This window comes from Spinacia oleracea, chromosome 3 (assembly GCF_020520425.1).
Source record: "Spinacia oleracea cultivar Varoflay chromosome 3, BTI_SOV_V1, whole genome shotgun sequence".
In the NCBI taxonomy this organism is placed as follows: Eukaryota; Viridiplantae; Streptophyta; class Magnoliopsida; order Caryophyllales; family Amaranthaceae; genus Spinacia; species Spinacia oleracea.
Window position 1 is genome coordinate 18458613 of NC_079489.1, and position 12184 is coordinate 18470796.

The window sequence follows — 12184 nt, forward strand, 5'->3', positions numbered from 1 at the left end:
AGGGTGGACAAAGTGGAAGGGGGGACCCTTCACCACCTCATGGATAGAGTTCTTAGCTGGAATGTAAGGGGCATCAACTCATTGAAGAAACAGGATGAAGTGAGAAGGTTCATCCAGAAATTTGATGTAGGGTTGGTTGGTCTCCTTGAGCATAAGGTGAAGGGTGCTAATCTTGGCAAGCTTTACCAAAGAGTTTTTACAGGCTGGTGTTTTACAGGAAATGTTAGTTTTCACAAGGGAGGGAGAATAGTGGTAGCTTGGAAACCTGAAAGCTTTACAGTGAGTGTTGTAGCTGTTACAGCTCAGTTGATTCATTGTCATGTTACCCCCATTAGTGGCAAAAATGGCTTCTATTGCACTTTTGTCTATGCATTCAATGAATGCAAGCAGAGAATTGAGCTATGGAGAGACTTGAAGATTTTAAGCACACAGGATCCTTGGATTATGTGTGGAGACTTTAATTGTGTCATGGCTAGTAATGAGAGAATAGGTGCACCTGTCAGACAAGCAAAAATCAATGATATTAATACTTGTATGCATGTTTGTAGTATGGAAGATGTGAAGAGTGTTGGGAACATGTTCACCTGGAATAATAAACAGCAGGGTTCTGCTAGAGTGTTTTCTAAGTTGGATAGGGTGTTAGCTAATCCAGCATGGAAGAGTGAGTATGTGGATGCAGAGGTATGTTTTATGAATGAGGGTGATTTTGATCATTCCCCTGGCTTGCTTACAGTTTATCCAAGATCTGCAGGAGGGAAGAAGCCATTTAGATATTTTACAATGTGGAAGTCAGCACCTACTTTTGATACCATCATTAAGGATGTATGGAGGGAACATGTATCTGGAAGTAAGATGTATGTTTTAGTAACTAAATTGAAGAAGGTGAAAGTTGGTCTGAAAGAGCTCAATAAGAAGGGTTTTACTGACATTCAGGCTGCTGAAATTAAAGCTCATCAGGCAATGTTAGATGCTCAGCAAGCCATGCATTCTAATCCTGCAAATCAGCAACTAGCTGATCTGGAGTTAGATGCCATCAAGGAATATAAATTACATCATCAAGTGTATATGGACTTTTTGAAACAAAAAGCCAAGCTGGATTGGATCAAATCTGGTGATGAGAACACTTCTGTTTTTCATCAGAGTATCAAGGCCAGAAATGTTCAAAATCATGTTTACAGCATATATGATATGCATGGAAAATGGCAAGATACTCCAGAAGCAGTTTCTGATGCTTTTCTTGATTATTATAAGCAGCTGTTGGGTACAACTCAAGCTGGAAGGAGATCTGTAATCAAAGAAGTGGTGTTGGCTGGCCCAGTGCTTACTGATCATCACAGAGCTATTCTCAATGCACATTACACTAGAGAGGAAGTGAAGAATGCTCTATTCTCCATTCCTGGAACTAAAGCTCCTGGACCAGATGGTTTTGGTTCTTTCTTTTATAAGGATTCTTGGCATATAGTGGGAGATGAGGTAATTGATGCAGTTCTTGATGTGCTGAATAATGGCAAACTTTTAAAGGAGATTAATCATACAGTCATCACTTTAATTCCTAAAACAAAATGCCCCAAAAATGTTAGTGAGTTTAGACCTATCTCATGCTGTAATACACTTTATAAATGTGTTACTAAGGTGATGTGTGGTAGGTTGAGACAGGTGTTGCCAGACTTGATTCTTGAGAATCAAGGGGGGTTTGTGCATGGAAGATATATTGCTCATAACATCATGGTAGTGCAGGATTTAGTAAGGCATTATGGAAGGAAATCTGTTCAGCCTAGTTGCCTTTTAAAAGTTGATTTGCAAAAGGCTTATGATACAGTAGATTGGTCTTTCTTGAAGGAAATGTTGGAGAGTTTGGGATTCCCTATTGCTTTTAGGGAGTTAGTGATGACATGTGTTACAACCCCTATGTTCTCTCTTATGATTAATGGTTCTATGCATGGGTTTTTCAAGTCTAAAAGGGGTTTGAGACAGGGGGATCCTATGTCACCTTTGCTGTTTGTTATATGCATGGAGTATTTGTCCATAATATTGCATAAGTTGATTGATTTGCCTCAATTTCAGTTTCATCCAAGGTGTAAAGATGTGAAGCTCACCCATCTTTGCTTTGCTGATGATCTTATCTTGTGTTGTAAAGGGGAATATCCCTCCATATATTCCTTGCTCCAAGCTTTTGCTTTATTTTCCAAGTCTACTGGTTTGATGGCTAACAAGAGTAAGTCTGCTATTTATTGCCATGGCATGTCTGAGAGTGATGTGAAAAGAGTGGTGGATGCATCTGGTTTTACTAGGAGTACTTTGCCATTCAAGTACCTAGGAGTGCCAATCTATTCTAAAAGGATTTCAGCAAGTCAGTGTGATGTTTTGGTGGACAAAATGACAGCAAGGATTAAAATATGGAGCACTAGGAATTTTTCCTACACTGCTAGAATGCAACTGGTAAATTCAGTTCTTTTAAGCCTGCATATGTACTGGGCTCAGATTTTCATCCTTCCTAAGGGTGTTCTGCATGATATTGCTAAGATTTGTAGAGCTTTCTTATGGAGTGGGCAGGCATATAGTACTAAACCAAGCTCTGTTGCCTGGGATAGAGTTTGTTCACCTAAACAGGTTGGTGGTTTGGGTTTTAGGGATGTGGTCACTTGGAATATTGCTAGTTTGGGAAAATATGTGTGGGCTATCACCACTAAGCAGGATAACATCTGGATTAAGTGGATTCACTCAGTTTACATCAAAGATGGGGACTGGTGGGAGTACCAACCAAATGCCTCTGCAAGTTGGTACTGGAAAAGGATATGTGAAACAAGAGATCATCTGAAGCAAGTTTTCTCCTATACTGAATTTAGGAATATGGCTAAATATTCTGTCAAGCAGGTTTATAACAAGTTGGTTGGAGATAAACCTCATGTTCAATGGGATAAAGTGGTTTGGAACAGACTGAATGTGCCTAAGCATAGGTTTATATGCTGGCTTGCAATGCAGAATAGGTTACAGACTACAGCCAAGTTAGCAAAAATAGGGGTGAGCACCTCTGCTGATTGTTTAATTTGTAAGCAAGCTGCTGAAGTTCATGAGCATCTGTTTTTCAGTTGTCAGTACAGCAAATTGTGTTTTCAAGACCTGGCAGCATGGCTTAACATTAGAAATGTTAATACTGGTCTGTACAATGTCATCAACACCATCAAGAGAGGGAAGCATTCCAAGTTCAGAAACCAAGTATGCTATGCAGGGGTGACAGCTTTGGTTTATTTGATTTGGAAAAGTAGAAATCAGAGTTTTTGGGAAGGGTCAGTTCCAACAGTTGATTCTGTTATGAGTAATCTGAAACGAATTGTAAAAGATAGAATTAAATCTGTCATGTGTAAGAGAGTAAGTAGAAGAGATAATACTTGGTTTCAGAGTCTGTAAGTAGGTTTTGGTTTCTATAGCATGCTGGTTGTTAGGTGTTGGTTCCTTTCTGCTGATGGCAGTTAGTTGTAGTGTGTGTTCACCTCTGTGGGAGGTGTTTAAGCTGTACTGGTTTTGGTTGGTAATAATTATAATAGCTTGCTTACCAAAAAAAAAAAAAAAAAAAACGTCATTTGGTTGTAGAGGAAAAGAAATGGGACACATGTCAGACATTCATTGGTCCTATTTTACTTCTGACGCCCATCAGTTCCTTGCAGATTTTTTTTTTTAAAAAAAGATAAACGATGTCGTTTTAACAGATTACTGGGCAAAAAAAAAAAAAAATCTTCAAGCGTGGGTCCCACCGGTCAGTGACGCTGCAGTAGTTGCTTCCCTTCTCCACGGTAGAGTTGTGAGTTACTACTTACAATAGTGAGTTAACTCACAAATAAGAGAGAGAGTATAGTGAGTTAGTAGCAACTCACCATTGCATATGCTCTAACCTTATTCCCTACAAAAATCATTTAAAAATTCACACCCCCACTCACCACTCCCCACCTCTTACACAGTTTCCATTAACTATTATTAAAAAAATACCCCACTATCAACTAACGCTCATTAAATAAATAAGTAATTCAAATGTCTTAAACTCCGCACCGGTCAAACCGGTACGAATATTAAGGGACGGAGGGAGTACTTTCTATTTTTTTCTTCTTATATCTAAAGCTAAAAGGTAATGAAAAAAGTTGGGTTATAAAATACGGAGTACTATGTCCGATTCCGTGCTTAATGTACCCTTTGTAAGGTGTAAGGAATTGTTTTTTTAATAATTCGAGAATTGAAGTTTCAAGTATGATTGTATGTCTGATGCTTAGAGCTGGCAATGGGTTGGGTTGGGTCGAAATCAGGTCGACCCATTTATAAACGGGTTGAGATTTTCTCAACCCAACCCGACCTGTTTAATTAAACGGGTTGAGATTTTCAACCCAACCCAACCCAACTATAAACGGGTTGACCTGAAGTTGACCCGTTTAATTTTTTTTTCCCACTTTTAATTGTAAATTGATTTGACTATAGAATTGCGAGGTGATTTTGTTATGGCATATCTCATTGCAAAAAGTAATTTTTCAATATGTATCTGACATGAATCAAAACGTCAAATAATTATTCAATGTTGAAGGGAAAATGAGAAATAAAATCTTTCAAATCACATTATACATATATATATTACATACTTGCTTGCACTTAAACGGGTTAGACGGGGATTTTTCGGGTTGAAAATTTCAACCTGACCCAACCCATTTAATTAAACGGGTTGAAAATCTTGACCCAACCCTTTATTATTGGGTTGGGTTCGGGTTGGGTTGGTGGGTTGGGTCAATTTTTGCCAGCTCTACTGATGCTGGCTTCAGGTGGTTAACTCAATGGTTGGCCCATTTAAGCAAGGCTACTTAGCAAGTGAAACGTGCCTAGTTTGGCCTAGGATGGTTAACCAAATATTGTATTCACTACCAAATAATACGATGTGCACCGAATAAAATATTAACAAAAGGTCTTGCGCGCACAAGGTGTACAATAAATTTATTGTACACCAAGATAACTTTTATGCAGTTTTTCGTAACTTTAACTTATTTTTCTGTAACTTTTATATTATAAAATTAAAAAGTTGATAGATAAACATTTTAAAGGGTTAAATGATTAATTTATACATTATTAGTGATTTTGAAGAAATAATTTTTATTCAAATGAAAAAATTTATCATTAAAAAATAGATAACTTTTATCTATATAAATGTAACTTTTAAGCATTTTGAGTCAACTTTTACTCCGTTGTACACTATTTATTGTACACCCATTGTAAATAAGAATTTGTGAAATATTAATCTCAAATTATCGTAATAGTTATAGTTTCAAACTTTAGAATTCTTTTCTTTCATTTTTATAACACGACGCATGTTTTAGAGTGAACAACTAACGTGCGCCGCTTAGCTGTGGATAACTAATTAACCAACTTTCCATGACATCAATAACTCTCAAAATTATATCTACAATGACACAAAATATCATCCGGACCAATACTAGTTTGTTGTTAAAAGCTACTCCGTATTTAGAATGGTCAAGATCTTGAACTATTATACTTTTGTTAGTGACCTTTTGTCTTCTTGTGGCAAATATTCAACATATACTTTGACCATAGTCAAGTCATTTTGACTTTTAGCACTATTTACTTGACTCCGTCCACACCCCTAGTTACAATAGATTGATTATATATTCAACAATTTCAGCAGTACGTTTACAATTATGAGAGACTTGTAGATGAAAGAAAAAGAGAGTTACAATTCCTAAACATTTCTTCCAGCAATTGCACTTTGGTCCAAACTCAGGCTGTAAACTTGCATGTGCAGAGCGGAGGTAGCTTCACCTTCGATAAGGGAGCTAACGGTACTGCTTAAAGTTGAAATTACATACGAAGAATGGCTCTTCCAAATGTGTAATCATAACCCGTTTCTAAGAGAATACTCCCACTCTTTATTCACAGTCTGAAAAGCCTGCATGACACAGTTAAGGAATTCAGTAAACAAATTTCTTGGTTCTATGTCCTCATACGGAGGCGGGAGGCTATCATGAAACTTAACTCATATCTCTCAATACTAATAGTAAATATAGTACGTCATTGCCTTAGTTTTATCAACAAGGTATGGACAGAAAATATTGAACTTGTAGCCATGCATGTACTATCTTGGGAGGAGGTTTACCATTTTCATGATGTGTTACAACTTACATGTGTATGGTTATACTTGTTACATTCATAACCAGTATTTACACGATTACATTGACCTTCTTGGAAGGTATTATTTGTCATGCCACCAATACATCTGTAACAACACTCAATTTAGTTTCTTAAGCGTGGAACTTTTAAGGTATAATAACATTTCCAAAGCACCAAATGTGCTTGTGAATCCAGATTTTGTAAACCTCAATTTCGAAATAACTTCATATTAACTGAAGAGCCAACTCATACCTTTGCCTCTTTCGTAGATTTCCTTTTCTTCTGTCTTTTCCTTCAGATTTCAAGTTTTCTTCTAGGAGAGGCTGTTCAAACCGGTGGGAATGGAATGCCTCCATGGAATGACCTCCTTATGAAAAGCCTGCATATTAATTGGCAATCAATTTCGACGGAGAGAAATATTCACTCTTTAAACTCTAAAGTTAACACTTTGCACTGAAGTACCAAAAAGTCAGGCAAACACACCTTCAAACATATAAATGTGAAGCTGTTTAAGCGCATACTCAACTACCATGGCTTTTGCAGAACGCATCTCAGACTCAATTTCTGCTTGTAGTGCTACCAAATTTTTGATATTCTAGACTTCCAAGAAATTTCTGACATATGCTTCAATAATCGACAGTAGATCTCTTTCTTCATCCAGTAACTGAACAGGAGATTGTTCCCTACGCACTCTATCTCGATCAATTGCATCCTTTCTCCTAGCTTCACCCAGCTCCCACTCGAAAACCAACATTTATTCCTGTCAAATTATAATTCCGGAAGAGAGTTAACTAAGTTTGCCTCCGTTGTCCAAACATTTATATAAATTAACCTACAAATAGTAAGGCCCTTTCAGTTCGACTTATTTTCACTTATTCAGACAAAATAAGTTAAAATAAATTCAAACAAAATACAGTAAGTTTTTCTCCAGACATAGGGCGTGTTCGACGGTAGAGTTTGAAGTAGCGGACTAGCGGGTAGCATTTTGACCTAGTCAAGATGCTACTTGTAAAACTTTTAAGTGTTGGGCAAGTTAGCAGTTTAGGTAGTGGTAGCGTTTGGGTAGCTTATGTCAACGTTAAAATTAGTAGCATTTAAGGTAGCGGGTAGCGTTAAACAAATTTATAATAAAATTTTAAACAATATTCTAGCATTTATTTTATTTTACAATATTAACGCTACTTTACCAAACACTCATATTAGTTACCCGTTACTATTCACCGCTACCCGCTACCACTAATTTTGCCGAACAGGGCCTAATAATTTTGCCTCACCTCATAGCAACTCCAATGGTGAGCGCGTGCTCAAGTAGGGGCTCGAGGAAGAGAAATTGTAAAACATGAGCCCTCCAACAATTATCAAATTTGAGAACTTTCCTCAAAAGTTCTCATTCTTGAATAAATGGGAAATTTTCTAATAAAAATAATGGACTAGTACATACTAATTGTCCTCTGATTATCAATGCCAAGTGATTTTTTGATATTAATAAGGGAGCATCACCATTGCAACAATTAGAGTCTCAAAATGAGCCTCCAAAGTTAAATAGACATTGAATCCCACCATTTCAGGTAAATTATGAAAGGTTCTTCAGACCCAAAAGTCTCACCAGTCACCAATAATAATGATCCAAGTTTATGCTAATATTAATTTATTATTTTATCATAGTCATAGGTGCCAAACATTCCTTATGAGGATGTGGAGGAAATTTGGTAATTGGCAAGTGACAAATTGTCTGCCAACAGAATGGCATTTCCATAACAATATCAAATCGAGAGAAAGGCTCAATTTCTTAGTCAAAATTCTTTCACTGGGCCCCTCATCCCTTAGTATGGACTAAGGGACAACCAGAACTCTACTTAACCGCACAATTCTGGTTATGAGGTCAAGTCAGCCTAATAGAAACTAATGAGCTGAAGAGCAGAAGGGCTCTGTATATTTGGAAGTTGTTTACTCCCTTTTCTCTTCCTCCTCCTTTCTTCAGCGGGTGTTGAGGTCACTGACTCAATCCCAAAATTAATGTAAATTAAAAATTGTGTAATTTTCATGAGTTAGTTGAATAGTAATCTAGTTTTCTTGTATCGGGAGCTTTTACATAATGCTCCGTACAACCTAATGATGACTTTTAGAGGGAAGCAACTGCTAGTACATTTTTCTTTTTTGAGTTATAAACTTATAGCTATTTAAAGTGCGATAAAAACTTAATTATGTGATGGAATGCTCAAAACAAAGAAATTTAGTCGTCCACTCAACCCCACTGATTATGGCTGGATTAGAAAGCAATATACAAATAAATTAACCCAAGAATTAACAGCAACGAAAGAGCTTCAGCATCAGGCATAATGTTGCTTTACATGGCAGTTTAGAGACTAATGAAAACAAAAGCTTGAGAAATAGGCTATAGTAGGACGTAAACTGGTTGGGAACTCATAATCAAATAAAGCCATCCATCAATTACTTTGCTTATGGAGATCTAACTAGCTTGGGTTGTTTGTGATGATAATTTCGATTTCTGACTATGTCGAGCAAGCAAGGTCCCCTTTTTACCGTAGGGGTTATCTGACTCAACAGGGGTTGTCAATGTCATGGAGAAAAAAACAGAATGGCCTAGAATTAGATGCTCTAAGTTTAATAATAAGTGGGCAATTCCCCTTTAAGAATAATATGAGCATGAGGACATGTGGTCCATTAGAGATATAAACTCTCTTCCAAGCCTGCAATTTGCAAGCAATTCATCTCCTAACATAGACATCACAACTCACATAGTTAGTCATCCGCTCATTCCCACTGATTATGGCTAGATTAGAAAGCTGGATAACAAGGGAGTCATAAGTCCCATAACCCAAGGATTAACAGCAAAGAAGGAGCTTTAGCTTTAGAAATAATGTTTCTTCACCTCACATTTTAGAGACTAATGAAATCAAAGCTTGAGAAGTTAGGCTATAGTAGGGCGTGAATTGTTCGGAAATCGTTAGTTAAAAAGGTTATGCAATAATTCTTTTTGCTTATGGTCGTTACAGATGATCTAACTAGTGTGGACTTTGATTTCCGAATGTGTTTAGCTAACAGCTAAGAGCACAAGGATGCAAGGTCCCCTTTCTACCTTCGGTGGAGTCTGACTTACCAACAGTGGTTGTCAATGTCATGGAGGATTAAATATTATGGGCATAGATGCTCTGAGTCCAATAATAGGTGGACTCAAATCTCCCCCTTTTTCCAAAAATTATCAAAGAATATTATGACCATGCGGAAATGTGGTCCAGTAGAGATATTTAACTCTCTTTCAAGCTTGAAATTTGCAGGTAATTCATCTCCCAACAACTTTGAAACAGTTCAAATCATTTTGAGAATAAAAAGTTTGATCTGTTTTACCGAGAAAGTCTACGGTTCGAGTCCGTAGACGTGGTTTGGTTATTCTTATTTGTCGCTTTTCTCTTCTTTCTTTTTTTTTTTGACTGTACAACAACCTTAACCTGTCTAGTTTTAAAGTGCTCACCAACAAATCCTTTCAATTTCACAGTTATTCTATTTCCATCATCGAATTATTATTAGATTCTCTTTCCTTTCGCCTTTAGATCATAATTCACTCAAAAAAATTTTTGGATCTGATCGAAAAATTCCTTGATTCTTCCGCTTCGATGAAATCAGCCCTATGAACTAGCTTACCAGCTCGACCTTTAACGACGGGACAACAAAGAAAGGACATGAATTCAGAATAATGATATTAAAGTTTAAATCTTTTCTCAAAACCCAACCTCAGAAAAACGTGAGGGAAAGGTGAAAAGAACCCTATTTAGGAATATACGCACAACTAGCAAATGCAGGTTTAACTTGGCTATTGATGCCACTAAGGAAAAGCCAGAGCCTTTGTCTTTGCATCAGAGATTGCTTGACTGACTAGCTCATCTAACCAAGATTAAAAATAGCACAATTTCCAATTTTTATAGAAAGCTAAATAACTTTCTAAAACACATTAAAAACTAATGTATGAACTTCTCATGTGTGTTTTCCCCATCATTCTAACTTCTAAACTCTCTTTCCTTGAACAAAAAAAAATCCAACAAATGTCATTTGTGTCTCAGGCCTCTCAGCCCAAATGTGTAGCTCTAGTTTTAAAACTAACCAAACAAAATTTACTTCTCATCACATCAAATAATGAAATCACTCACGAATTTATTCAAATCAACACAATCCACTCACATTGACGAAAAATCCTTAAGGGGTGCATTTAAATCAGTGATGAAAGCAAGAGAAAGCCACATCAGCAGAATCCTAAGAACAAGGAGAGATGCACATACTAAGAAACAGAACATTACCTCCAATTCTCCAAATAATATGGAGGAAAACGGTTGAATACCCCACCAGACTACCAGAGTACCTTGCAGCTCTCATAAACAAAAAATTTACTGAAAATAGGGAACTCACTCATTTCCCAACTCCACACGGAAATTGAAATTTTTTATGAAGCTCTATTACCAAGTATATTCTATATGGTCTTTGTTTTTCAATTCCTGCAAATCGCGAGAGTTACTGAGAGCTACCTAATACTATCCTGATTTCTTGATTAATATCAAAATACAAAATTTTCCATTTAGTGGACATATATCAGATAGAGAAAAGAGCAGTACCTCTCAATACTCCACATGGGTTGACATGAGCCTATCTAAACCAAGAACCACTATTGTTCCATCATAAATCTCCTCAATTTCTTTTACAGGTCATCCCTGCATATGTACAAAACACCATAAGAAACACTGTGTGTCACAAACAACACTTCTATAGCTCAGCAAATTCACCAAATATAACTATGCTAATCCCTCCAACATAATACTAGTACGTCTTTCGGATTTAGTTATCACGTTACTATTTCAAATTACACTATTAAGGTGATAATTAATTCATGTGACATCTAATTCCGGACAAAATCATTACCTTGAAAACCATGTAATGCTCAGCTAATTCACACCAATGCAAATCACTCCGACACAATTACTAATTCAAATTACATTGTTAACGTGACAACTAATTCCGAACACAGCGAATTAGCTAACTAATACATGATCACCCAAAAAAAACATGACAATTAATTTCGGGCGGAGCTAGTACCTTAAATTCGTCAGATACTTGGTAGGATGATCATTTGTCTTGTTTCTACCTTCACATATCGAATCATAACCTAAACTTCCTATGATCAAAATTAAACTCCTCCTCTCATCTCAAACTCATCCGCATCATTGCATCAACCCTAACTCTTTCTCTCTCCAACTCCGTCCATTCCTCTTCTCTCCGCGCCTTCTTCCTTTTCTGAGTCTTGAGCTTCTTCGCCACTCTCATAGCTTTCTTCGAGAGGTAATCGTATTGCTCTGGCGACTGCTGGTTCTGTAATGCCTTTATATGGTTGAGGTTAGGGTTCGGGTGGTTGACAGGAAGGAAAAAGAATTGGGGCTTCCGCCGTCGCCGCTGCCGTTTCCGCTGTCAGGCGAGGCAAGTTTTGTTTTTCTGTTTGGGGGAAATGCCATGAGTTTTATTCTGTTGGGAACTTGGGACCGATTTCAAGGCTTCCGGAAAAAAAGGAAAAGTATATATATGGAGTATATCAATAACTTTGATTAATACCAGTTTTCTGTTGGTTTAGTGGTGATTGGTGCTGAACTTGGTAGGGAGAACTCGTGTTCGATTCCCCGCAATAATGTTTGGAAGGGGACTGGAACCTATCCACCCAGAACTCGCCATGAATATTATTACGTGTTATTTTCGAGTTAAGAAAATATTTAGGGTCTAAGTTTTTAGTTTTTTCATTCACTTTTTGGGGTCTAGCTTTATTTTTCAAGTAATTTAACACACCCTTAACTCATCATCAATCATTCTTCAAATAAATATTTATTTTAATTAAATTTAAAATCCTTAACTCCTTGAACACTACTGCACTAGTCATACAATGATACAACTATACGAGTTGTATGTTTCCCATTAACCTTTGTCATCTCTAGACATCTATCAATCTGTTTTAAAATAATAATCGCTTTAAGTA

General features: G+C 36.8%; 1 long non-coding RNA gene across 1 annotated transcript; it reads right to left on the bottom strand.

Annotated features, from left to right (window-relative positions):
- Positions 1 to 5633: 5633 nt before the first annotated feature.
- Positions 5634 to 11837, bottom strand: LOC110785404 (uncharacterized). The gene is made up of 5 exons (XR_002532607.2): positions 11260 to 11837; positions 10782 to 10877; positions 6640 to 6916; positions 6409 to 6535; positions 5634 to 5935 (listed from the first exon to the last, which is right to left on the bottom strand). It is a non-coding gene; the product is annotated as an uncharacterized lncRNA (long non-coding RNA).
- Between the last annotated feature and the right edge of the window lie 347 nt (positions 11838 to 12184).